The following is a 26,974-nucleotide window of genomic DNA, read 5'->3' as shown; positions in this document are numbered from 1 at the left end:
TATATTTTTGATGCATCATTTTAAATGCTGTGATTGTTCGTCAACATCTGTCCATGTCTATAGGCGTACTCCTGTCCAATTCCGTCAGTACATGTCATTTCAAAAAGTGTTGGTAAAAAAGGAAATTTGTCTTCAAATTTGAAATTTAAATAACTTGTTTAATCTTTTAATTAATAAAATCTTGTCCATTTTTTTTTATCATAGGGAATGTTTGTATCTGTTATTTGATATATCCCCTTCATGTCTTTCAATCTCTTTCTGAACCTCTACTATTCGAAATCAAATCATCAACTCAGTTATTCAATAAATTTCTCAAACGGTTAACTGACAAGAATAACATACATATACTCAGTGTATTGACTATTGCTTCACAATTTTTGAAATAAATAGTCACAAAACAAATCTAAAGAAACATGTCATAATAACAACAGACCAACTATTCATAAAACATCTAGACAAAGATGTGAAAAACATAAATATGGCAACCATCTCTCTTCGCAGCATAACTCATGCTTGAAATGTAACCTATATACAAATGAAAATCAAAATGAAACACATTCAAAAGACATGAAAGTATGAAAAGCCCCCTTATATTTTTGATGCATCATTTTAAATGCTGTGATTGTTCGTCAACATCTGTCCATGTCTATAGGCGTACTCCTGTCCAATTCCGTCAGTACATGTCATTTCGAAAAGTGTTGGTAAAAAAGGAAATTTGTCTTCAAATTTGAAATTTAAATAACTTGTTTAATCTTTTAATTAATAAAATCTTGTCCATTTTTTTTATCATAGGGAATGTTTGTATCTGTTATTTGATATATCCGCTTCATGTCTTTCAATCTCTTTCTGAACCTCTAATGCTCGAAATCAAATCATCAACTCAGTTATTGAATAAATTTCTCAAACCGTTAACTGACAAGAATAACATACATATACTAAGTGTATGGACTATTGCTTCACAATTTGTGAAATAAATAGTCACAAAACAAATCTAAAGAAACATGTCATAATAACAACAGACCAACTATTCATAAAACATCTAGACAAAGATGTGAAAAACATAAATATGGCAACCATCTCTCTTCGCAGCATAACTCATGCTTGAAATGTAACATATATACAAATGAAAATCAAAATGAAACACATTCAAAAGACATGAAAGTATGAAAAGCCCCCTTATATTTTTGATGCATCATTTTAAATGCTGTGATTGTTCGTCAACATCTGTCCATGTCTATAGGCGTACTCCTGTCCAATTCCGTCAGTACATGTCATTTCGAAAAGTGTTGGTAAAAAAGGAAATTTGTCTTCAAATTTGAAATTTAAATAACTTGTTTAATCTTTTAATTAATAAAATCTTGTCCATTTTTTTTATCATAGGGAATGTTTGTATCTGTTATTTGACATATCCGCTTCATGTCTTTCAATCTCTTTCTGAACCTCTAATGCTCGAAATCAAATCATCAACTCAGTTATTGAATAAATTTCTCAAACCGTTAACTGACAAGAATAACATACATATACTAAGTGTATGGACTATTGCTTCACAATTTGTGAAATAAATAGTCACAAAACAAATATAAAGAAACATGTCATAATAACAACAGACCAACTATTCATAAAACATCTAGACAAAGATGTGAAAAACCTAAATATGGCAACCATCTCTCTTCGCAGCATAACTCATGCTTGAAATGTGACCTATATACAAATGAAAATCAACATGAAACAGAAATCAAAAGACATGAAAGTATGAAAAGCCCCCTTATATTTTTGATGCATCATTTTAAATGCTGTGATTGTTCGTCAACATCTGTCCATGTCTATAGGCGTACTCCTGTCCAATTCCGTCAGTACATGTCATTTCGAAAAGTGTTGGTAAAAAAGGAAATTTGTCTTCAAATTTGAAATTTAAATAACTTGTTTAATCTTTTAATTAATAAAATCCTGTCCATTTTTTTTTTCATAGGGAATGTTTGTATCTGTTATTTGATATATCCCCTTCATGTCTTTCAATCTCTTTCTGAACCTCTACTGCTCGAAATCAAATCATCAACTCAGTTATTCAATAAATTTCTCAAACCGTTAACTGACAAGAATAACATACATATACTCAGTGTATTGACTATTGCTTCACAATTTTTGAAATAAATAGTCACAAAACAAATCTAAAGAAACATGTCATAATAACAACAGACCAACTTTTCATAAAACATCTAGACAAAGATGTGAAAAACCTTAATATGGCAACCATCTCTCTTCGCAGCATAACTCATGCTTGAAATGTAACCTATATACAAATGAAAATCAAAATGAAACAGAAATCAAAAGACATGAAAGTATGAAAAGCCCCCTTATATTTTTGATACATCATTTTAAATGCTGTGATTGTTCGTCAACATCTGTCCATGTCTATAGGCGTACTCCTGTCCAATTCCGTCAGTACATGTCATTTCGAAAAGTGTTGGTAAAAAAGGAAATTTGTCTTCAAATTTGAAATTTAAATAACTTGTTTAATCTTTTAATAAATAGAATCCTGTCCATTTTTTTTCATAGGGAATGTTTGTATCTGTTATTTGATATATCCCCTTCATGTCTTTCAATCTCTTTCTGAACCTCTACTGCTCGAAATCAAATCATCAACTCAGTTATTCAATAAATTTCTCAAACGGTTAACTGACAAGAATAACATACATATACTCAGTGTATTGACTATTGCTTCACAATTTTTGAAATAAATAATCACAAAACAAATCTAAAGAAACATGTCATAATAACAACAGACCAACTATTCATAAAACATCCAGACAAAGATGTGAAAAACATAAATATGGCAACCATCTCTCTTCGCAGCATAACTCATGCTTGAAATGTAACCTATATACAAATGAAAATCAAAATGAAACAGTAAAAAAGGAAATTTGTCTTCAAATTTGAAATATAAATAACTTGTTTAATAATTTAATAAATAAAATCCTGTCCATTTTTTTTATCATGGGGAATGTTTGTATATGTTATTTGATATATCCCCTTGATGTCTTTCAATCTCTATCTGAACCTCTACTGCTCGAAATCAAATCATCAACTCAGTTATTCAATAAATTTCTCAAACCGTTAACTGACAAGAATAACATACATATACTCAGTGTATTGACTATTGCTTCACAATTTTTGAAATAAATAGTCACAAAACAATTCTAAAGAAACATGTCATAATAACAACAGACCAACTATGCATAAAACATCCAGACAAAGATGTGAAAAACATAAATATGGCAACCATCTCTCTTCGCAGCATAACTCATGCTTGAAATGTAACCTATATACAAATGAAAATCAAAATGAAACAGAAATCAAAAGACATAAAAGTATGAAAAGCCCCCTTATATTGTTGATGCATCATTTTAAATGCTGTGATTGTTCGTCAACATCTGTCCATGTCTATAGGCGTACTCCTGTCCAATTCCGTCAGTACATGTCATTTCGAAAAGTGTTGGTAAAAAAGGAAATTTGTCTTCAAATTTGAAATTTAAATAACTTGTTTAATCTTTAAATTAATAAAATCCTGTCCATTTTTTTTTCATAGGGAATGTTTGTATCTGTTATTTGATTTATCCCCTTCATGTCTATCAATCTCTTTCTGAACCTCTACTGCTCGAAATCAAATCATCAACTCAGTTATTCAATAAATTTCTCAAACCGTTAACTGACAAGAATAACATACATATACTCAGTGTATTTACTATTGCTTCACAATTTGTGAAATCAATAGTCACAAAACAAATCTAAAGAAACATGTCATAATAACAACAGACCAACTATTCATAAAACATCTAGACAAAGATGTGAAAAACATAAATATGGCAACCATCTCTCTTCGCAGCATAACTCAAAATGAAACAGAAATCAAAAGACATGAAAGTATGAAAAGCCCCCTTATATTTTTGATGCATCATTTTAAATGCTGTGATTGTTCGTCAACATCTGTCCATGTCTATAGGCGTACTCCTGTCCAATTCCGTCAGTACATGTCATTTCGAAAAGTGTTGGTAAAAAAGGAAATTTGTCTTCAAATTTGAAATATAAATAACTTGTTTAATATTTTAATAAATAAAATCCTGTCCATTTTTTTTATCATAGGGAATGTTTGTATCTGTTATTTGATATATCCCCTTTATGTCTTTCAATCTCTATCTGAACCTCTACTGCTCGAAATCAAATCATCAACTCAGTTATTCAATAAATTTCTCAAACCGTTAACTGACAAGAATAACATACATATACTCAGTGTATTGACTATTGCTTCACAATTTGTGAAATAAATAGTCTCAAAACAAATCTAAAGAAACATGTCATAATAACAACAGACCAACTATTCATAAAACATCCAGACAAAGATGTGAAAAACTTAAATATGGCAACTATCTCTCTTCGCAGCATAACTCATGCTTGAAATGTAACCTATATACAAATGAAAATCAAAATGAAACAGAAATTAAAAGACATGAAAGTATGAAAAGCCCCCTTATATTTTTGATGCATCATTTTAAATGCTGTGATTGATCGTCAACATCTGTCCATGTCTATAGGCGTACTCCTGTCCAATTCCGTCAGTACATGTCATTTCGAAAAGTGTTGGTAAAAAAGGAAATTTGTCTTCAAATTTGAAATTTAAATAACTTGTTTAATCTTTCAATTAATAAAATCCTGTCCATTTTTTTTACCATAGGCAATGTTTGTACTTGTTATTTGATTTATCCCCTCCATGTCTTTCAATCTCTTTCTGAACCTCTACTGCTCGAAATCAAATCATCAACTCAGTTATTCAATAAATTTCTCAAACCGTTAACTGACAATAATAACATACATATACTCAGTGTATTGACTATTGCTTCACAATTTGTGAAATAAATAGTCTCAAAACAAATCTAAAGAAACATGTCATAATAACAACAGACCAACTATTCATAAAACATCCAGACAAAGATGTGAAAAACTTAAATATGGCAACTATCTCTCTTCGCAGCATAACTCATGCTTGAAATGTAACCTATATACAAATGAAAATCAAAATGAAACAGAAATCAAAAGACATGAAAGTATGAAAAGCCCCCTTATATTTTTGATGCATCATTTTAAATGCTGTGATTGTTCGTCAACATCTGTCCATGTCTATAGGCGTACTCCTGTCCAATTCCGTCAGTACATGTCATTTCGAAAAGTGTTGGTAAAAAAGGAAATTTGTCTTCAAATTTGAAATTTAAATAACTTTTGTTTAATCTTTTAATTAATAAAATCCTGTCCATTTTTTTTTATCATAGGGAATGTAATGTATCTGTTATTTGATATATCCCCTTCATGTCATTCAATCTCTTTCTGAACCTCTACTGCTCGAAATCAAATCATCAACTCAGTTATTCAATAAATTTCTCAAACCGTTAACTGACAATAATAACATACATATACTCAGTGTATTGACTATTGCTTCACAATTTGTGAAATAAATAGTCTCAAAACAAATCTAAAGAAACATGTCATAATAACAACAGACCAACTATTCATAAAACATCCAGACAAAGATGTGAAAAACATAAATATGGCAACTATCTCTCTTCGCAGCATAACTCATGCTTGAAATGTAACCTATATACAAATGAAAATCAAAATGAAACAGTAATCAAGACATGAAAGTATGAAAAGCCCCCTTATATTTTTGATGCATCATTTTAAATGATGTGATTGTTCGTCAACATCTGTCCATGTCTATAGGCGTACTCCTGTCCAATTCCGTCAGTACATGTCATTTCCAAAAGTGTTGGTAAAAAATGAAATTTGTCTTCAAATTTGAAATTTAAATAACTTTTGTTTAATCTTTTAATTAATAAAATCCTGTCCATTTTTTTTTATCATAGGGAATGTAATGTATCTGTTATTTGATATATCCCCTTCATGTCTTTCAATCTCCTTCTGAACCTCTTCTGCTCGAAATCAAATCATCAACTCAGTTATTCAATAAATTTCTCAAACGGTTAACTGACAAGAATAACATACATATACTCAGTGTTTTGACTATTGCTTCACAATTTGTGAAATAAATAGTCACAAAACAAATCTAAAGAAACATGTCATAATAACAACAGACCAACTATTCATAAAACATCCAGACAAAGATGTGAAAAACTTAAATATGGCAACTATCTCTCTTCGCAGCATAACTCAAAATGAAACAGAAATCAAAAGACATGAAAGTATGAAAAGCCCCCTTATATTTTTGATGCATCATTTTAAATGCTGTGATTGTTCGTCAACATCTGTCCATGTCTATAGGCGTACTCCTGTCCAATTCCGTCAGTACATGTCATTTCGAAAAGTGTTGGTAAAAAAGGAAATTTGTCTTCAAATTTTAAATTTAAATAACTTGTTTAATCTTTAAATTAATAAAATCCTGTCCATTTTTTTTTCATAGGGAATGTTTGTATCTGTTATTTGATTTATCCCCTTCATGTCTTTCAATCTCTTTCTGAACCTCTACTGCTCGAAATCAAATCATCAACTCAGTTATTCAATAAATTTCTCAAACCGTTAACTGACAAGAATAACATACATATACTCAGTGTATTTACTATTGCTTCACAATTTGTGAAATAAATAGTCACAAAACAAATCTAAAGAAACATGTCATAATAACAACAGACCAACTATTCATAAAACATCTAGACAAAGATGTGAAAAACATAAATATGGCAACCATCTCTCTTCGCAGCATAACTCAAAATGAAACAGAAATCAAAAGACATGAAAGTATGAAAAGCCCCCTTATATTTTTGATGCATCATTTTAAATGCTGTGATTGTTCGTCAACATCTGTCCATGTCTATAGGCGTACTCCTGTCCAATTCCGTCAGTACATGTCATTTCCAAAAGTGTTGGTAAAAAATGAAATTTGTCTTCAAATTTGAAATTTAAATAACTTTTGTTTAATCTTTTAATTAATAAAATCCTGTCCATTTTTTTTTTATCATAGGGAATGTAATGTATCTGTTATTTGATATATCCCCTTCATGTCTTTCAATCTCCTTCTGAACCTCTTCTGCTCGAAATCAAATCATCAACTCAGTTATTCAATAAATTTCTCAAACGGTTAACTGACAAGAATAACATACATATACTCAGTGTTTTGACTATTGCTAAACAATTTGTGAAATAAATAGTCACAAAACAAATCTAAAGAAACATGTCATAATAACAACAGACCAACTATTCATAAAACATCTAGACAAAGATGTGAAAAACATAAATATGGCAACCATCTCTCTTCGCAGCATAACTCATGCTTGAAATGTAACCTATATAGAAATGAAAATCAAAATGATTGTTCGTCAACATCTGTCCGTGTCTTTCAATCTCTTTCTGAACCTCTAATGCTCGAAATCAAATCATCAACTCAATCTCAGCCTGGCCCTAGTCAAATTTAATTTCCTCTTATCTTCAAAGGTTGCTATTAAAAAAACATCGACTTAAATTAAATTAAACTATTCAAAATACAAGGCTGTAAATAGGCATAATTTAGTGAGGCAAAATAATTGAGCCGAGCTAGGCAAGGCGAAATTATTTTTTTTGAGGGTATGAAATGAATGGTGCAAAATCCTGCATTCTAGGTAGTTCCAGAGAGTTTGATAATGTTTTTAAATTTGGACACTTTTTATATCAATTTTTCATACTTTATCTAAATTTATATGTAAGATAATCATCCAAATCTCGATTTGAGTCTGTCGCCAGAACATAGAACAAACATAGATTCAGTAGACTTTGCCAATGTTTTCTATGGTGGTTTCAGAATATTTGGTCTGCTGATATCCTTATCGCGATGAAGATGGAGCATGGCAAGACCGCACAATCTCTCCCCACTCAATCATGCATGAACTTTTCCAAGTTTTCAGTCGTTTCAGAGCATTCCGTGTTTCAAAGGTAGCACGCTATCATCAATACAATGATAGACATAATCTTCTGATTCCTTCTCCCTCAGCAATCTGGTAGCACTATCTTTAGTAGCAGTTTTGTTTGCAAAGGGAATTCAGCTTTTCTGTAAGCACAATCACAGTCGCAGTTACTAAATAGTAAACTAGGGATACAATGGAATAAGATACATGTACATGATTCTATCTAGAGTAAGTTAACTAGTATTATGAGTACAAGGGGATTGGACTGTAGTTTTCGCCACTAGGGATAGAATGAGATGAGATACATGTAATATAAGTTATCTACGTTCATATCCGTAGATATGGATATTTTAACACCCTAAAGTACCCCAGTAGGTCATTAGGCGTAGCCAAAGGGTGTTCAGGGTACTGAAGGGTGTTAAAACATCCACATCTACAGATATGAACGTAGATAAGAAATGTATCCCCAGTCTTAGTGCAAATCGGGTGAGTTTTATGGAAATTCGGATATAAAGTGTAACGTGAAAACAACGTTTTTTTCATTATCTAAAAAAGTTTTATTGAAATTTCGAAATTTTACATACTTTTTACGGGTTGTAGGGTACTACCTTTGGTAGAACCCTACAGGTAGTCAACTATAAGACGTTTTTAATAGGGAGACAGAGAAACTGGATTGAGTCAAAAGGAGTAGTTCCGGTAAGGGACGATTTTGGCCTCAAATTTCATGTTCATCTGACGAAAGATTTTGACCACTTTTTAAACACTTAAGTGTTTATTTTATTAGAATCCATTAGTTTATATGAAAGATTTAAACTCATTAAGTCATAAAAAACGCACCGATTCAAGCTGAAATATGAACAAGAGTGCACACACTGAAATGTCTCGCCTTCTTTACTAATCCTTGATACTATCTTGATAGACCTAAATATAAAGCTTTATTACAACTGTCACATAAACTCAACATTAACCAAGAAAAAGAAACATTGATCAATCAACCATGAAAGTGAGGTAAAGGTCAGATGAACCATGCCAGGCAGACATGTACAGCTAACAATTCTTCAATACAACACATATAGTTGACTTATTGCTTATAAATAAAAAAAAAACAGACCAAACCACACAAACACTTAAAACTTAGCAATGGACCGTGAAAATGAGGTCAAAGTCAAATAAAACCAGCGTAACCGACATAAAGATCATAAAATATGTCCATACACCAAATATAGTTGACCTAATGCATAAAGTATTAGAAAAATAGACCAAAAATGAAAATCTTAACTTTGACCACTGAACCATAAAAAATGAGGTCAAGGTCAGATGACACCTGTCAGCTAGACATGTACACCTTACAATCATTCCATACACCAATTATAGTAGACCTATTGCATATAGTATAAGAAAAACACACCAAAACACAAAAACTTAACTATAACCACTGAACCATGAAATTGAGGTCAAGGTCAGATGACACCTGTCAACTAGACATGTACACCTTACAATCATTCCATACATCAATTATAGTAGACCTATTGCATATAGTATAAGAAAAACAGAACAAAACACAAAAACTTAACTATAACCACCGAACCATGAAAATGAGGTCAAGGTCAGATGACACCTGCCAGTTGGACATGTACACCTTAGTCCTTCCATACACCAAATATACTAGACCTAATGCTTATAGTATCTGAGATATGGACTTGACCACGAAAACCTAACCTTGTTCACTGATCCATGAAATGAGGTCGAGGTCAAGTGAAAACTGTCTGACAGGCATGAGGACCTTGCAAGGTACGCACATACCAAATATAGTTAACCAATTACTTATAATAAGAGAGAATTTAACATTACAAAAAACTTAACTTTTTTTTCAAGTAGTCACTGAACCATGAAAATGAGGTCAAGGACATTGGACATGTGACTGACGGAAAGTTCGTAACATGAGGCATCTATATACAAAGTATGAAGCATCCAGGTCTTCTACCTTCTAAAATATAAAGCTTTTAAGAAATTAGCTAACACCGCCGCCGCCGCCGCCGTATCACTATCACTATGTCGAGCTTTCTGCAACAAAAGTTGCAGGCTCGACAAAAATCTATCAAATATGCCGAAAAATGTCACTTTTCAGATGGTTTTTGTCAAAAACAAAAGTGGCCGCATCTGTGTTCATCTTCAACCTTTATATCTGTAATGTATTATCATAAAATACAACCTACATTTCAATATTATGGATGAACACGAATGCGGCAACTTTTGTTTTTCACAAAACCGTATAAAATTTTAACTAAAATGCTAGAATTGTGAAGATTTGAGTAATTTAGCATGACTTAATAGTGGTAATACTTGATATATGTGTATTGTATAGTCAAAAACAGCCCATATGTATGTAGCAGAAGCATTTTACTGTCTAATAGATAACTAAAAGTTTACATTTTAACAATTTTGTAAAACTGCTATATTTTGGGGCCAAAAAAGGGTCTTACTGGACCTACTTCTTTGGTGCTCAATGTTACATCACAGATGGTGGATTTCAACAGGGGTCATTTGCATAGCGAGGCCAGTAGTCCGATTGCTTGAAAATGTGGCAGTCAAGTGATGCGTTTAATGAAATGAGTGTAAATGATCAGCATAATAGGACAAAAACGTAAATGAATTAAATATTGAATTACAAATATCATGGATAATCTACAGAATTCAATATTTCACAAGGAGCAATCATGGAACTAAGAAAAACTTGCATGAAGTTCCCTGGGATTATGGTTAGCAACGTCCGGAGATATGGGTTAGCTACACCCAGGGGCTATGGGTTTTGTAACGACGTGCTTTAACCAATCAAAATCCTAGATATATACTAAGCCGGGGATAAATGATTATATCTAGAGTAAGTATATATGATATGGGTACTGGGGGATCGATTGGATTGGAGTTTTCAAAGTTCACATGTAGGTCTGTAATTTCAAATTATTTCTGAAAATAGTTGGTGGCATTTAAGTTCCAGAATCTATAGATTTAGGGATTGGAGGTTGGGGTGTCCAATTCCGAAACCCCGAATATAAAGACCCTAAATTCCATAGTCCCGAATAAGTAAAGACAAATTATCCTGTTTTAAAGGTCCTATTTTGTTCCTCAATATTGTCCAATTAGAATATGGGATGGTTTTTCACTTTTTTAAGGTTTAAGAAACATGGATAAAAACTTATCCATGCATTTTTATATTATTTATAATTTATTTATCTGTAAATTTAGAGAAAGATAAAAGTTCGTGAAATGAATACACAGACAGGACTGTCGCCTTGCGATGCCCAGTACTTGATTTGTCAAAAAATTTATAAGGGTTCCGCCGGAACCCAGTGTCTCGACTATTTTTGCTGTAAATCGCAGGCTCAACAACAATGAGGAAAAAAATCAATAAAAATATTCCTCTTGTTACTATTTTATCATTGTAAGAAAATCTAAGTCCATTTAAAAGTAAATTTCAGAAAAAAGGGAGTAATCTTTTTACAAACTTTACTTCTGGATACAATCTTATGATCATAAACAAGCTTCTGTCCAAGTTTGGTACAAACCCAGGATAGTTTAAGAAAGTTATTAAAATTTTAAAAACTTTAACCACAAAGTGAATGTAATGGTTCCCCGCAGAAAAACTAAGTCCATTTAAAAGTAAAATATGGAAAAAATGGATTTATTTATTTACAAAATTTACTTCTGGATACTATCTTATGATCATAAACAAGCTTCTGTTCAAGTTTGGTACAAACCCAGGATAGTTTAAGAAAGTTATTAAAATTCTAAAAACTTTAACCACAGAGTGAATGTAATGTTTCCCCGCAGAAAAAACTAAGTCCATTTATAGTAAAATACAGAAAAAATGGAATTTTATTTTTACAAAATTTACTTCTGGATACTATCTTATGATCATAAAAAAGCTTCTGTCAAAGTTTGGTACAAACCCAGGATAGTTTGAGAAAGTTATTAAAATTCTAAAAACTTTAACCACAGAGTGAATGTAATGTTTCCCCTCAGAAAAAACTAAGTCCATTTATAGTAAAATACAGAAAAAATGGAATTTTATTTTTACAAAATTTACTTCTGGATACTATTTTATGATCATAAACAAGCTTCTGTCCAAGTTTGGTACAAACCCAGGATAGTTTGAGAAAGTTATTAAAATTCTAAAAACTTTAACCACAGAGTGAATGTTTTGTTTCCCCGCAGAAAAAAACTAAGTCCATTTATAGTAAAATACGGAAAAAATGGAATTTTATTTTTACAAAATTTACTTCTGGATACTATCTTATGATCATAAAAAAGCTTCTGTCAAAGTTTGGTAGAAATCCAGTAAAGTTTAAGAAAGTTATTAAAATTTCAAAAACTTTAACCACAGAGTGAATATTTGTTGACGCCGCCGACGACGACGGAATGTAGAATCGCTTAGTCTTGCTTTTTCGACTAAAGTCGAAGGCTCGACAAAAATGGTAAAACAGAGAAATGAATACACAGATAGAACTGCCCCCTTGCGATGTCCAGTCTACTTATAGTTTTTGGATTAGTTCTAATGAAGTCACATTCAGGAAGAATAATTTAAAAGGAGATTGATAACAATTAGTTATAGAAATTGAGGTTCAGACAGAACAACAAATGACTTTTATATTTATATATCTAATAAAAACAATCAGTGTTGAAATTTAAGTGAGACATTGCCTCTGTTGCCTCAATGATAGTTACTGCCTTGAAATATGCAATCAAGTTTTTCTGTTACAGCCTTTCAAACCAGTCTAAGGACTGAAAGTTTTATTCCATAGATATTCTATCTATAGTGTATTTATAGCGTTTAAAAAACAACAAAAATCTGTATATAACAATCTGCATAAATTTGCATAAAAAAATTGTTGTATAGCAGTAATTCACATTTAATATAGATTGTTAATGGCTCTGAATTTAACAATGTTAATGTTTGCATACTACTATTATTTTCTAACTCTTACCAAACAAAATGTTTCTACATCACCAAATTGATTTCAATGTTAATGATGAACGTAGAAGGCATTACTAAAACAATAATGCAAGAACTAAGAACCCTATGCTGGTATCTTACTGAACAGCTTTAATAATAAACCTTTTTTTTAATGAATAAATTTGGCACATTCCAGCAAGATTTCAGCCAATTTTCAGTAAAAATTAAGCAGTACATTTTCAGTAAGTATTCAGCATTAATGCTGAATTTTTCTGAACTGTTAGAACACCTTGAAGAAAATTTCAGAACCTATTATAAAACCTTTTGCTTAAAAATGACTGGATTTGGCACATTTGAGCAAGTTTTCAGCAATTCACAGAGAAATTTTCAGTTAATATTCAGCAATATTCAAAAATAATTCAGCATTACTTATGAATTTTCTGAACACTTTGATGAACATTAAGACCCTATTATAAAACCTTTTGCTTAAAAGTGGCTGAATTTGGCACATTCCACCAAGTTTTCAGCAAATTTTCAGAAATAATTTATCAGTAATTCTGAATTTTTCCTAACACCTTGCTGAATATTTAAAACACCATTTTTTTTCAAACAAAAATCAACTAAGACTCTCTAGGTAAACATTCAAAAAAAATTTCAGCATTTCTATCTTGAATATTCAACAAAACAGAGGAATATTCAAGCAAATGTTCAGTAAAAATTTAAAAGAATCTATACTCAGTCATTATTCAGTCTCTTCTAAATTTTGCTAAATGAGTTTAAAAAAACATGTGCAACTAGCTGAAGTGTGTCTTGCCTGTTAATATATTGAAAGGACGTAAAAGCTAAGCAGATGAATGATAGTAAAATTGTAAATAACTTTTATTCTTGCAGGGCTTACATAAAAAATGTTATCAAAGCATGAATGTGACTAGCAGTTAAAGCAGATTATATAAGCATTAAGCATATTATGTATCTAATTCTCATCAATACATTTCAAGCACCAAATCATAAAAACTGTGTATACTGATATTGGTATTTTCAGAAGAAAATAAAAGTTGTATTTTTTATGTTTAAATTGTCTCTATATTTGAATATTATACAAATTGTTTTAAATCCTTTTTATTTTCTTCCAAAAATAAAAATGTAACAATGAGATAATTAAAAGAGCGTGTAAATTAGAAATACAGATAGACCTAAAAATATACAAAGTAACTAACTGGAATATAAGTACCAGTCTTGGAAAGAATCAGTCTCTGTAAGAATCAGCCAATTTAAAATAATTTTTAAAGAAAAAAAATGACCTCCCATACTTTTGTTAATATCATCTTCATTCTTAGATAGAAGTGATAGGTCTTTGATTTGTGTCTGATAATTCTTGAAATCCTTATTACTTTTGGTTAGAATAATAGCAAATTACAGAGTTGGTTCCCCTTAAATAATAATTTCTTGTGCATTTTCAACAAATTTATATCTTTAATTACATATATCAGAACAGGAAAAAGAAATGCATCTTATATTCCTGCATCATTATTTATTTTGAAATTATATTGTAAAACAAGGAAACCTGGGTGGTATCATGTTTTTCATGTTTTCACATCTTCTAAATTCTTAGAGAGACTGGCACGTAATTAATATATGCATTCATTTTGTTTACATTCCATGTATTAGGATATCCTTTTGATATAAACTCAAAATATAAAAATCATTTTTTTTTAATAATTAAACCAGTATGTATAAATTTTAAGCAGCAATGGTCATATTATCCACCCTGCTTATTCAATAACTCCAACAAAGTTTTAAAAAAATTGTAGTATCTCACATATTATTTCATACGTTTAAGAAGTCTTTCAGAATGAGGAGAGCCAGTGTCAGAATCGCTCGACTCTTCATTCGGTTTCCTTTTGAAACCTATGAAAATAGATGTCTCCTGCACTTCAGGTGGTATTTCAATTTCCGTTTTGCTGTTGGTAGTGTTAATTAATTCAGCTGATGCATGTGCATGGCTTAAATTAGTTGGACACTGTGTTTCAGCATCACTGAAACTAATACCATCTGCTCCCTCAGGCTCAAATAGCAACTGACTGTCAAAGTCATCAAACTCAATAGATTGAAATGACTTCTCAGCTAGCAGGTACATATCTGTCCTAGAGAAAGAGGGCATCTGTGTTTCATCATCACTAAATGAATGTGAAACAACAGAAACCTGGGTAATTCTATTTCATCAGGGTTATTTTCAAAAGTCATGTCAGATGTTTGTTCAGATGTTGTGACGTCATTCACACTTTCTAATTTATCTGACCTAGTCATGCACATTATAACAGAATATTCAGTCAAATCATTTGCACATGAACTTGCTGTAACAATTATACTAGAGTATCTTCTACATACACAGCAGGTGCATGCTTCACCTAGATAGGGAACATGATCTGCTAGAGTATTGGAAATAGTGCTGTCTGGCAGTATTTCACAATAATTTCCAGTAATGTATCTATACCTAATTGCATAACGAAAATTATAAAAACTGTAAAATGTCTGCCAATTACCACCCAGGGTCAAGCTATCACTTAAGTTGCCATTTCTGTAATGTGCAAAAAAACAGTTTTTCTATTATTTTCACAAACTATCTACATGTAAGTCTATATTTGAGATATTTTTCTACTTTCACAACAAACCTCAATTGTTATTATCTTTAAAATCAATAAATTCAAAAAAACAAACCATGCAAATCAAGCAGTAGTATATATGAACTTTTAAATATTTGGTTTAAAACTTACATGTCTGTCAAATAGCTGTATGTTAAAACTTCAAAAATGATTATCTTGCTCAATTAAACTCCCACTATAATCTGTAAAAAATGAATGATTTTTATACATTTGCATATATTGTCATTATTGATTTGACAAGTCTAAGGTTTGATAAAATGTCTTTAATGTGATTGCTTTGTTGATTATGTTTTCTTTAAAAAAAAAAAAAAAATATTGCTCATTACACATTTAAAAAAGGGAAATAATCCATGTATTGAATTATTATCTCCCCTTTTTAAATATTGACATGGACTGTTATAATTATTATGTATTAAATGTGTTATTATTTGTATTACCTTGGTGTCTTTTCATTCTTTGTTATACTTGTTTGTTTGATATCTTGAGGATCGAGTTGGAACTACTAATGTTTTATCATTATCCAGCTAGCTACCTTTCCAAGTTGAAATTGTATTTGTTAATTGGTTAATAATACAGCAATGTTGTTTAATAATATCAGATTATTACATGTCATTTTTCATATCGCATATATTATCAGCCCTAGGTTCAATATCAGCCCAAGAGCCGCATGGCTCGAGGGCTGATATTGACCAAGGGCTGATAATACATGTGATATGAAAAATGACATGTTATGATCTTTTTATCATATGCTTAAACAGTAGAGAAAAATAACAGATTCATATATTGATCCTTTTACAAGGTTCCCGAAAAGAAGTTTAAAGAGTAAAGAGTTCACGGACGTCGGACCCAAAATTTGATACATTCAATATGAAATCTTTCTATCATATTCCTTAACAGAGAAAAAAATACATATTTTTATATGGACGAATCGATCACAAAATAATTCAACAATATACATAGTGAACATTGTATGGAAAAGTCAACTTTTTTAAAGTAACTTTCTAAATCATGTTTCAGAAAAACTATAAAAAATGCATTTATTTAGTTTAATTTTTTTAATAATTTAATTTAATTATTTTACACAATATACATTCCAGTATTCAAATAATTGTTTTGTACACTACTTTGTAATGTTTTTCACTGAAAACATAGCATTGAGGTGTATTTTCCGGAATTTGCCGAGTATCACCGGAACGCCATGTGATAACGTCACAGAAAGGCATGTGATAACAATCAAAGCATGTGATAAACTTTTCATATCAGCCCGCTAAGCACCAATTCGAAAAATATGGAAAATACTTTAATTTAATGCTATTATCATACGGTAAAATATATATGTTATTTAGTCAAAGTATATGATAAACACCTTTATCATATACTTAGACTAAATAACATATAACTTTTACTGTATGATAATAGCATTAAATGAACGTAAATTCCATATTTTTCGAATTGGTGCTTAGCGGGCTGATATGAAAAGTTTATCACATGCTTTGATTGTTATCACATGCCTTTCTGTGACGTTATCACATGGCGTTATAAAATGCCATGTAATAATCTGATAATAACAAATAATGACAAATAAAATGCCATGTAATAATCTGATAATAACAAATAATGTCACAGTTCTAGCTGGAACCCTCAGGTTACATAACACTTGCATTGCCTGATTAATGGTCCACAGGAACATGTGTAATAACCCTTCACCATGCTTACATGTTACAGTGCCAACTAGCATAAAGCAGAGGATGAATAAGGACCAAGAGGTGCATAAACTGTGCAACAAAACATTATAACATTTTGATAAAACATGCATTCATTGAATATGTATAGTGAAAGAGAAGAAATTTGTGCACATGCCATTTCAAGAATTAAGTAGAAAGCATTTTATATCGTTTGCAGTTAAACTTATCAATACTAATACTATCATAAAGCATACCAAAATGATGGAAACACCAAAATCTTTCTTCGATAGACCTTTGTTATCACCAAATTATTATCTAAAAACCAGAGAAATCCAACATTTATTATAATTCTTTATATTGGTATAAAGTAAAATTGACAGTAATACGATAATCATCATTTTTATTTAAAATATCAGTTTTTTTTTTATACTTGTAAGTTATCTGCCCTCTTATTATAACATTGAGTATTTTAAAACTATTCTAAATTGTTGTTACTCCTTGGTCTGACCAACAGCTGTTACTACCTTTGCAGTCATATTTTTTTGTGATTTCCAAATAATATTTTGGGCGTTTGTTACTTGTTTTAGTTTTATTAATGTTCTGTATAGACAAAGGGTGATGTTTTTTATATTGTTGATTTCTTTGTTTGAATGGTTTTGGATGGAGTTGTCCAATTGGCCCTCATACCACATCTTCTAATATCTATGTCAGTATGGCACTTTGTCTTGTGATCAGGTCATGATTTCTTGACCAAATACATGTCAGAGTTTTTTTTTTATATTTATATATTTGAAATTTAGTTTTCTATTTGTATGACAAAATTTTTGTTTATTATTAACAATTTATCATTTACTTGCATACCAATAGGAAAAAACTGGCAAACTCCTCTAGACTGGCTCTTTAATTACATGCGCACCATATAAATCTGAACAATTATACCTAAAAATTAAAGAACACTATATATAATTTACATGTTGTCATCATGCCCTTGTTCATTCATTAATCAGTTATTTTTACTTTTTGCCTATTAAATGAAATAAGTAATTTTTACAGTTGTAAACAAAGTTAGAATTTATTCTCCTTACTTGTACAAGCAATTTTTCCAGATTTCAAAAACGCAAAATTAACACATTTTACATTGGTAAAGGGGAATAACTGTAGATTTGTAAAAGTGACAACACCAAAAGTTAACATGACATGTGTTTTGTGGTCATTTTTTTTTTTTTACCTTAAGAGCAATTTAAGACACTTTAATCAGGGGTGGATCCAATCATTTTAAAAAGGAAGGTTCCAACCCAGAAACCTTTCCCCCTGGATCCGCCACTGTTAATGTTTTAGCAGTGCATAATTTTATTTGTGCCACTTCCTAAATTGTTTGTTTGCTTGTCTTATTCTATGTACTTTAATATCCCATATGTATCTTCTTATAATTGTGTGAATTCTACTTTGATTATAATTTAAAGGTTTGAAGGTTAAATGGTAGTTTAAATACAAGTATTACTTTCATAAGTCTACTTACCAAAATTTGGTTGATTATATAGGGAATCGCTGAACTATGACCTGAGCCGGGACCCCCTTAGGTCAGTCAGCTCCCCCCCCCCCTAATAAAAAGTTCTGGATCCCACACTGAATATCCTACCATCTCTTCTAATAATTGTATAAATTTTAATACTTTGTTTATAATTTAATGGTTGGAAGTTATGGTCATTGAAATATAAGTTCACCTTTATAAGTCTACTTACCAAAATTGAAAACAAAATAAGTAAGGTGGTTGTCTTCTTTTCTCAATATCTACTGTATAATACAAGATACTCCTACAACAAAAAAACAAGTGTTGGCTAGTATTCAATATCAAATTAGAGCATTGTTGAATCACTATTAAAGTAATTATCACCATTTGGTTGGAGAGTAGATAGATGATCAACTTTTTAAAGGACTCATAGATGATTACTTGTGATACCCTTATTAAGTATAAAGACCTAGTGTCATATCATTAACACGGGCGTATGACATTTGCACCGATTTTGAAAATTTTCATTCTTTCATTTGCGCCCATTTCATTTTTTCATTTGCGCCGATTTATATTTACTCCTAATTGGATTTACAGGTAAGTTACAGGTTATACTTCAACATGTAAATTCCAGAGAATACAAAGAAAACAATAAATAATAAGGATATATAGAAAAGAAAAAAAAGAAAGCCACATTAAAAGATATGATACTAGTAACGTGAACCTACAAGTAACTAAAGCTATATTTAATATAGAAGGTACATACCCAATTTGCCCGCTATGCAAACTTGAGGAAGAAAACCTTCAACATTTACTCACTAGATGTCCATTTCTATGCCCAATTAAATCAGCCGAAAACTAATTTTCAAACTAGGAAAACATTAAACCAATTAATTGTTGACTGGAGACTGAAATTTCAAACGACAGTAATTTCTTAAATGCGGTTGAAACAATTTCTAGAGATATGTGTGATAAATTACATCAACAGAGAATAACTCAGATCAATGCTCTATCATTATAAAAATTCATCATTGATCACATGGAAATGAACTTTTTGATATTTTTCAGAGTTCAAACAAGTTATATCCATGTCATGATTGATAATTCATAACATTTGTATAACTGGCTAACTAAAAAATTTGTAAGGGTTCCGCGGAACCCAGTGTCTCGCCTACTTTTGCTGTAAATCGCAGGCTCAAACAAAATGAGGAAAAAAATCAATAAAAATTTTCCTCTTGATACTATCTTATGATTGTAAGAAGCTTCCGTCCAAGTTTGATAAAAATCTAGGAAAGTTAATGAATCTTATAAATGTTTTGAAAACTTTAACTACAGACTGTATGTAATGTTAACTGGAAGAAAATCAAAGTCCATTTAAAAGTAAAATTCAGAAAAAATGGAGTTATCTTTTTACAAAATTTACTTCTGGATACTATCTTATGATCATACATAAGCTTCTGTCCAAGTTTGGTACAAACCCAGGATAGTTTAAGAAAGCTATAAAAATTTTAAAAACTTTAACCACAGAGTGAATGTAATGTATCCCCGCAGAAAAACTAAGTCCATTTAAAAGTAAAATACAGAAAAAATGGATTTATTTTTTTACAAAATTTACTTCTAGATACTATCCTATGATCATAAACAATCTTCTATCCAAGTTTGGTACAAATCCAGGATAGTTTAAGAAAGTTACTAAAATTCTTAAAACTTAAACCACAGAGTGAATGTTATGTTTCTCCGCAGAAAAAACTAAGTCCATTTAAAAGTAAAATACGGAACAAATGGAATTTTATTCTTACAAAATTTACTTCTGGATACTATCTTATGATCATAAACAAGCTTCTGTCCAAGTTTGGTAGAAATCCAGTATAGTTTAAGAAAGTTATTAAAATTTCAAAAACTTTAACCACAGAGTGAATATTTGTTGACGCCGCCGACGACACCGACGACCACGGAATGCAGGATCGCTTAGTCTCGCTTTTTCGACTCAAGTCGAAGGCTCGACAAAAAGGTCTTTAATGATAATAAAAATAAGAGTTTTTATATCTATTCACCTGTAATTTACCTGTAATTTACCTGTGAAAAAAATCGGCGCAAATGAAAAAAATAATCGGCGCAAATGAAAGAAAAAATGGGCACAAATGAAATGCAGATCGGCGCAAATGCAAAACGCCGCATTAACACATTGATCAAAGTAATCCTGCCTCCTGGCTGTGTACATTGTGTACTAATTATTGTAATGACCCATTGATTGTGCAAGGATTATAATAACAAACAATTGATCAAGCATTTAAGTAGGTCTTTGTTTAAATATTCAATGACCCTCCACATTTATATGAAACTTTTTGACAAAAGTATTATTGTACAATTGTCAGTAAGACATTTTTCAACAATAGGGTTCAAATAAATAATATAGACACTACTTTTATATCACATGGTTTAATATTTTCTTATTTAATAAAAAAAATATCAAAGCTGCACCTAACTGCACTATCACATCATATGATATCTAAAAAAGTCTATAGTACAAGGGGGGTAACTCAAGTTGCCTAAAACCCGTATATTTTGTAAAAACCTAGCCGCTGATGACCGACTAAATTTATTTCAATATATCCAAACATATTCTTATTATAAACTATTGTTGAGTATAATTTGATATGAAGTATCCCTCAAGCTTGGAGCTGTTTAATATATTTGCAATAATAATGAACAGGTGTCCGTCTTTCCGACCTCACCATTTAACAGGACTATTTTCCAAAAGCAAAATATAGTAGAAAATTCAAGTGTATTGATAAGATTTGAATAAAAACAGTTAGGCATTACCTTAAACAATTATTACATTCAGCAAATATAAATATTGGTCTGATGGTTGATGTAGAAAGCACGTACCTTTCGAAATAGAATACCGACAAGATTGTGAAAATCGTGGAATGAAAATACCGGAAGCTATAAGTTTTCACTTTTTTTAGGGCGCCACCTAGTGACCAATGGAATAGCTACAATATGCACATCTAAATAGTATGTCCTTATTATCTACAAAATTTCATGAAATTCTCTTGTTCGGTTTCAGAGGAGTTGAGATGACAAACTGTTAAAGAAGTACATTGAAGCAAATAAGTTCAAAGGGGTGTTACTCCTAGAAAAAAAATTGAATCGCAATTTCCCGTTGATATGCACAACTACATAGTATGTTCTTGTTATCTGAAAAGGTTTCGTGAAATTCTGTTGTGTGGTTTGAGAGGAGTTGCGATGACAATCTGTTGTAGTAGTACATTGATGCAAATTAGTTCAAAGGGGCATAACTCCTAAAAAAAAAATGGAATCGCAATTTCCCATTGATATGCACAACTACATAGTATATCCTTATTATCTGAAAAAGTTTCCTGAAAATCTGTTGTGTGGTTTGAGAGGAGTTGCGATGACAAACTGTTGCAGTAGTACATGAAAGTAAATAAGTTCAAAGGAGCGTAACTCCTAGAAAAAAAATTGAATCGCAATTTTCCGTCGATATGCACAACTACATAGTATGTCCTTATCTGAAAAGGTTTCGTGAAATTCTGTTGTGTGGTTTGAGAGGAGTTGCGATGACAAGAAACAGGACTGACGGACGGACGGACAGACCAAAAACATTATACCCTCTGCAACTCGCTGTGTGGGGTATAATATTAGAGATAGGCCTTTTTGTACATATTCCAAGGGAAAACTTGATGCAATGCATTATTTGTTACTGTTCCATTGCATTTAATAGAAAAAGAGGACTTTGTGGCAAATAAATCTAGATTTTTATAGAAAATCCACAGCCTTTATCCTTGTACTCTCATATTTGGCAATTTGATGACTGATAAATATAGGATTATTGCACGCAGTGCTAGCATTGATTTCCTTAAAGTCATAAGAAACGAGTGACCGGTGAAAAATAATGTTCTTCCAATTCTTGAACCAATGCATACAAACATCATAAACTTAGTCTTCTGTGCTCGAATTTATCATTTTTTTCGTGTAAATTTCGTATAATCGTCATTTTTTTTTCAATCGGTCAGTGTTGTTGTGAAAATATAGCAGGTAATTAAAGTTCGTGTTTTGAAGCCGAAGTTTAACGATTGTCACTTGTTTGTCAACAATTGACGAACAATAAACAGAAAAGCATGGAAATTGAGCAAGTGTTTAACATGTAGCGTTTAATCCCGCTGCAAATGTTTGCACCTGTCCTAAGTCAGGAATCTGATGTACAGTAGTTGTCGTTTGTTTATGTAATATATACGTGTTTCTCGTTTCTCATTTTGTTTATATAGATTAGACCGTTGGTTTTCCCGTTTGAATGGTTTTACACTAGTAATTTTGGGGCCCTTTATAGCTTGTTGTTCGGTGTGAGCCAAGGCTCCGTGTTGAAGGCCGTACTTTAACCTATAATGGTTTAATTTTTAAATTGTTATTTGGATGGAGAGTAATGTCTCATTGGCACTCACACCACATCTTCCTATATCTAAATTCAGATCATAGTTTATTTTAAGAACATCCATGCGTATTGTGGACACCGGATTTTTACGAGATGGGTCACACTGAGGTCACCTTGCATACGGAAAATATGTTGGGGGAATTGCTTGCTGGAAGGAAGCAATTCAAATAAAGTAAACTTCTTCTAAATATGAATAAATTAAAGAATTTTCTTCAGAAAAAAGTATATGTACATAAGTTTTATGATGAAAACTATCCATTGAGTTATAAAAAACATATGCATTATTTTTTTTTGATTTGAGGTTTCTTATGACTTTAAATCAAGTTTATAAATGCAGTTATTGGTTAAAACAAATATAAATATGGCCAAAATCAAGTACAACTTTTAGGGTGCGCTCGACTTTAGTGACTCAGCACGAGGTGTTTTGGAATTTACAGGTTTCTTAGAACTTTTTGTAAAAAATAAACACTAGCACATCATAGAAAATCAAGGGAATAATTTATGTTTCAAATTTTACAACAAAAATCTCTGTATTTAAAAGCTGTGGATTTTCTATAAAAATCTTGATTGATTTGCCACAAAGTCCTCTTTTTCTATCAAATGCAATGAAACAGTAAAAAATAATGCTGTTCATCAAGTTTGATACAATTGAGGTTTGAAAAATTCGTACAATAATGGCTACCTCGAGATGGCTACAGAAGAGTACATAAACCTTTAAATAAACTTACAAATAAAACATCAAAAGGAATCATGGACAAATAAGGGAGCTACCATTTGATTTTTATGGGGGGGCTAGGATGAAAATTGAAAAAAATAGACAGGAGTTTTGAGTAAAAAAAAAGGCAGGATGAGACACTTGCAAAAAAAAAAGTCAGGCGTGACAACAATTTAGGTAAAAAAAGTCAGGATAAACTAAAAAAAAAAAAAAGGCAGGACCGAACAGAGTAAAAAATAAAAAGGCAGGACAGAGATTACAGCTAAAAAAAAAGGCAGGACAAAATTTTTCAACCTAGCCCCCCCCATAAAAATCGAATGGTAGCTCCCAAATAATATCAAGGAATTATAAAATGAATGATCAGATCACGCCAATTATAAAAGGAATAACAGCATGAAAATAAAACGAAAATGGGAAGAAATTTGCATTCTACGTTCTTATCAAATGATGTAAATATTTTCAATTACCCTTTAAGGGGACGACCATTTGATATTCTGGGGGGGGGCTAGGAGGATTTTGAAAATAAATAACTCAGCCTTGATCATCTTAAAAATAAATGGTTTGTTCTGTGGTAGTTAGAAAACAAATTACCTGACTTGCAATGTATTGAAAATAAATAACTCAGCAGGTCTATAGCTTCTTGGGCCTTCAGCGGTTCCAAAACCCTTAGAAAAAAAATTTTGCCTCGCTCCGCTCGGCAATATATGTTTTACAATACTTTTGAAAGTGGCTAGGTAAAACCTAAATAAATTAACTTTAATACTATAATGTATACATATGCAATACGTGTATATTGCTTTGGAATATAAAGATTCTTTTGGTATAGAAAATTATAAAATACTTATTCTAATTATACCAATTGTCTTTTATAGTATACTTATTACTATGTATTTGTGTTTTGTTTGTCCTGTCTCGCTATGTATAATCTTAAAATGTTTGTATATATTGTCCTCTTGTACACAAGTATATGTCTGAGGTTATGGATGAAATCTTGAATCTTAAAATTTCTGCAGCGGATAATGATCTATTATGATTAAATGGTACAAATGACTTGACTATACATGTATTTTATATCATTTAATGGTTTACCTTTTTTTCTTAAATTGTTATTTGGATGGGGAGTTGTTTCATTGGCACTCACACTACATCTTCCTATATCTAATTATTCATAATTAACAAATATTTAAAAACAATTATGTTTTCGAATATCCTAAATATAGTGGTAAAAATGAATAATCAGTCCCTTGCTTAAGGTTCATCATAAGGAATTGAAAAATATGGCCGTGTTTACACCACAAAATTACTATGAGTACAGACAAACTGGTACATCCAGGAAAGTTTTAAGGCATGGCAGGAACTAGATATATAAAAGTTATATGAAGTCTACGTTTCAGAAAATTAAAAACTTACCTGCATTTTGATGTGCATTTTTTTCCAGTCTGCAAAAGATAGCAAAATAAACAAACACCCGAGTTTCATTTGATACGGTCCACTCAGCTACACAGTTTAAACCTGTTAAATCACCTATTTTTTACAGGTGTCTATTGTCCATCTATTGTCCATTTAAATCAATACTACTCACAACATTTATTATATGAGGGGAGCTTCTCAATCGTTTTCACTACTTAGTTAATTTTTGCACCTTCTGCAGGAACGAAAAAAAATGGATAGCAAAATCTAGAAAAGTTTATAATTTTCTGAAACATAAAATGCATTTAAAATTTATATATCTAGTTCCTGCCATCCCTTAAAACTGTTGCAGGTGTATAGGTTAGTCTGTACTCAGAGTAAAATTTGTAGTGTAAATACGGCCATTTTAGCCAAAAGGTTATGATGAACCTTAAATGAAAATGAAAAATCTTGCTTCAATAGTGCAAAAAATGAATAATCTGTCCTCTCAGTTTACAAAAATAAATAACCGATCAAAAAAATCCTCCTGCCCCCCCCCCCCCCCCCCCCAGAATATCAAATGGTCGTCCCCTAAGGGGTATTTGCCAACCTTGATAAAAATAGACACGGCCATATATCAAAACAAAGACGTATATTACGTAGTTATACGCCCTGATAAAAAATATTTTCATTTCATATTTCTGAAAATTAAAAACTTACTTAATATGCGTGTCTATTCTTCAGGTCTGCCTCAATCTGCAGATGACATAAAAAACAAACACCAGAGTTTCACGTGATACGGTCTACTCAGTCACTAAGTTTAAATCACCAATATTGTTAGCCGTGTCGATTCATGACTACAGTTTACTACATTTATTGAAGGGAACATCTCAAACATTTTTCGAAGAACATCTCAAATATTTTGGACCAATTTTAAGCTGGGGTCACACATTCACGATTTTTACTACCGTCCTCGACAGGACCATTCCCGATTAAAATTTATCAAAAGTCTGATCAAGATCCTGTGAATCGTGGATGGAAATTCAAACTTAAATCAAAATTTGTAAAAAAAAAAAATTTGATCACGACAACAATCAGATAGTGTTCAGGAAGCGACGATATTCAACCGTTTCTAAGCGAATTAGTACCGATAATCCCGTTCTGAAGCTGCTTCTAACCCGATTTGTATTTTTCGCCAGGTAAAATTCGACCGAGCATGACTTTTTGTCACGACTTCGTCCCGACTCTACCGAACGTAATCCGACAGAGATCAGACAGTGACCAGGGACCTTATTCACGAAGGTTCCGTAAATATTTCAGTTGCGGAAAGCTTACGCGGATGGTTTACGGAAGAAATCCGCATATAATTCGCAACGTTTACGCCGTATTCACAAAACATCCGTAAAGATACCGTAGTTTACGGAAAGTTTGCGCAGTACTAATGAAGTCTAAACCTAATGAAATTAAGTTTGATCAACATGTCTCATATAACTTGTATTTGATTATCATAGTCTACGCTGTTGTTTTCTTTGGTCTTTTTCTAAGAAATAAAATGTTCTTCATATTGAGCCTCGATTTCAGTCATCTTTCTTTTTTCTATGTTGACTTGAAACATCACTTCGAAAGTCATTAGCTTAATTACTTCTTTTTCAAATAAATAAT

General features: G+C 31.3%; 1 long non-coding RNA gene across 1 annotated transcript; it reads right to left on the bottom strand.

The window, feature by feature from the left end:
- Nucleotides 1-8,021: 8,021 nt before the first annotated feature.
- Nucleotides 8,022-26,114, bottom strand: LOC134683789 (uncharacterized). Its single transcript, XR_010101080.1, has 6 exons — nucleotides 26,033-26,114; nucleotides 18,985-19,056; nucleotides 18,104-18,181; nucleotides 17,497-17,557; nucleotides 15,669-15,739; nucleotides 8,022-8,083 (listed from the first exon to the last, which is right to left on the bottom strand). It is a non-coding gene; the product is annotated as an uncharacterized LOC134683789 (long non-coding RNA).
- Between the last annotated feature and the right edge of the window lie 860 nt (nucleotides 26,115-26,974).

This window comes from Mytilus trossulus, chromosome 9 (genome assembly GCF_036588685.1).
Source record: "Mytilus trossulus isolate FHL-02 chromosome 9, PNRI_Mtr1.1.1.hap1, whole genome shotgun sequence".
NCBI classification, from domain to species: Eukaryota; Metazoa; Mollusca; class Bivalvia; order Mytilida; family Mytilidae; genus Mytilus; species Mytilus trossulus.
The sequence above is the reverse complement of the archived record's forward strand: the minus strand, read 5'-3'. Positions and strand labels throughout refer to the sequence as shown.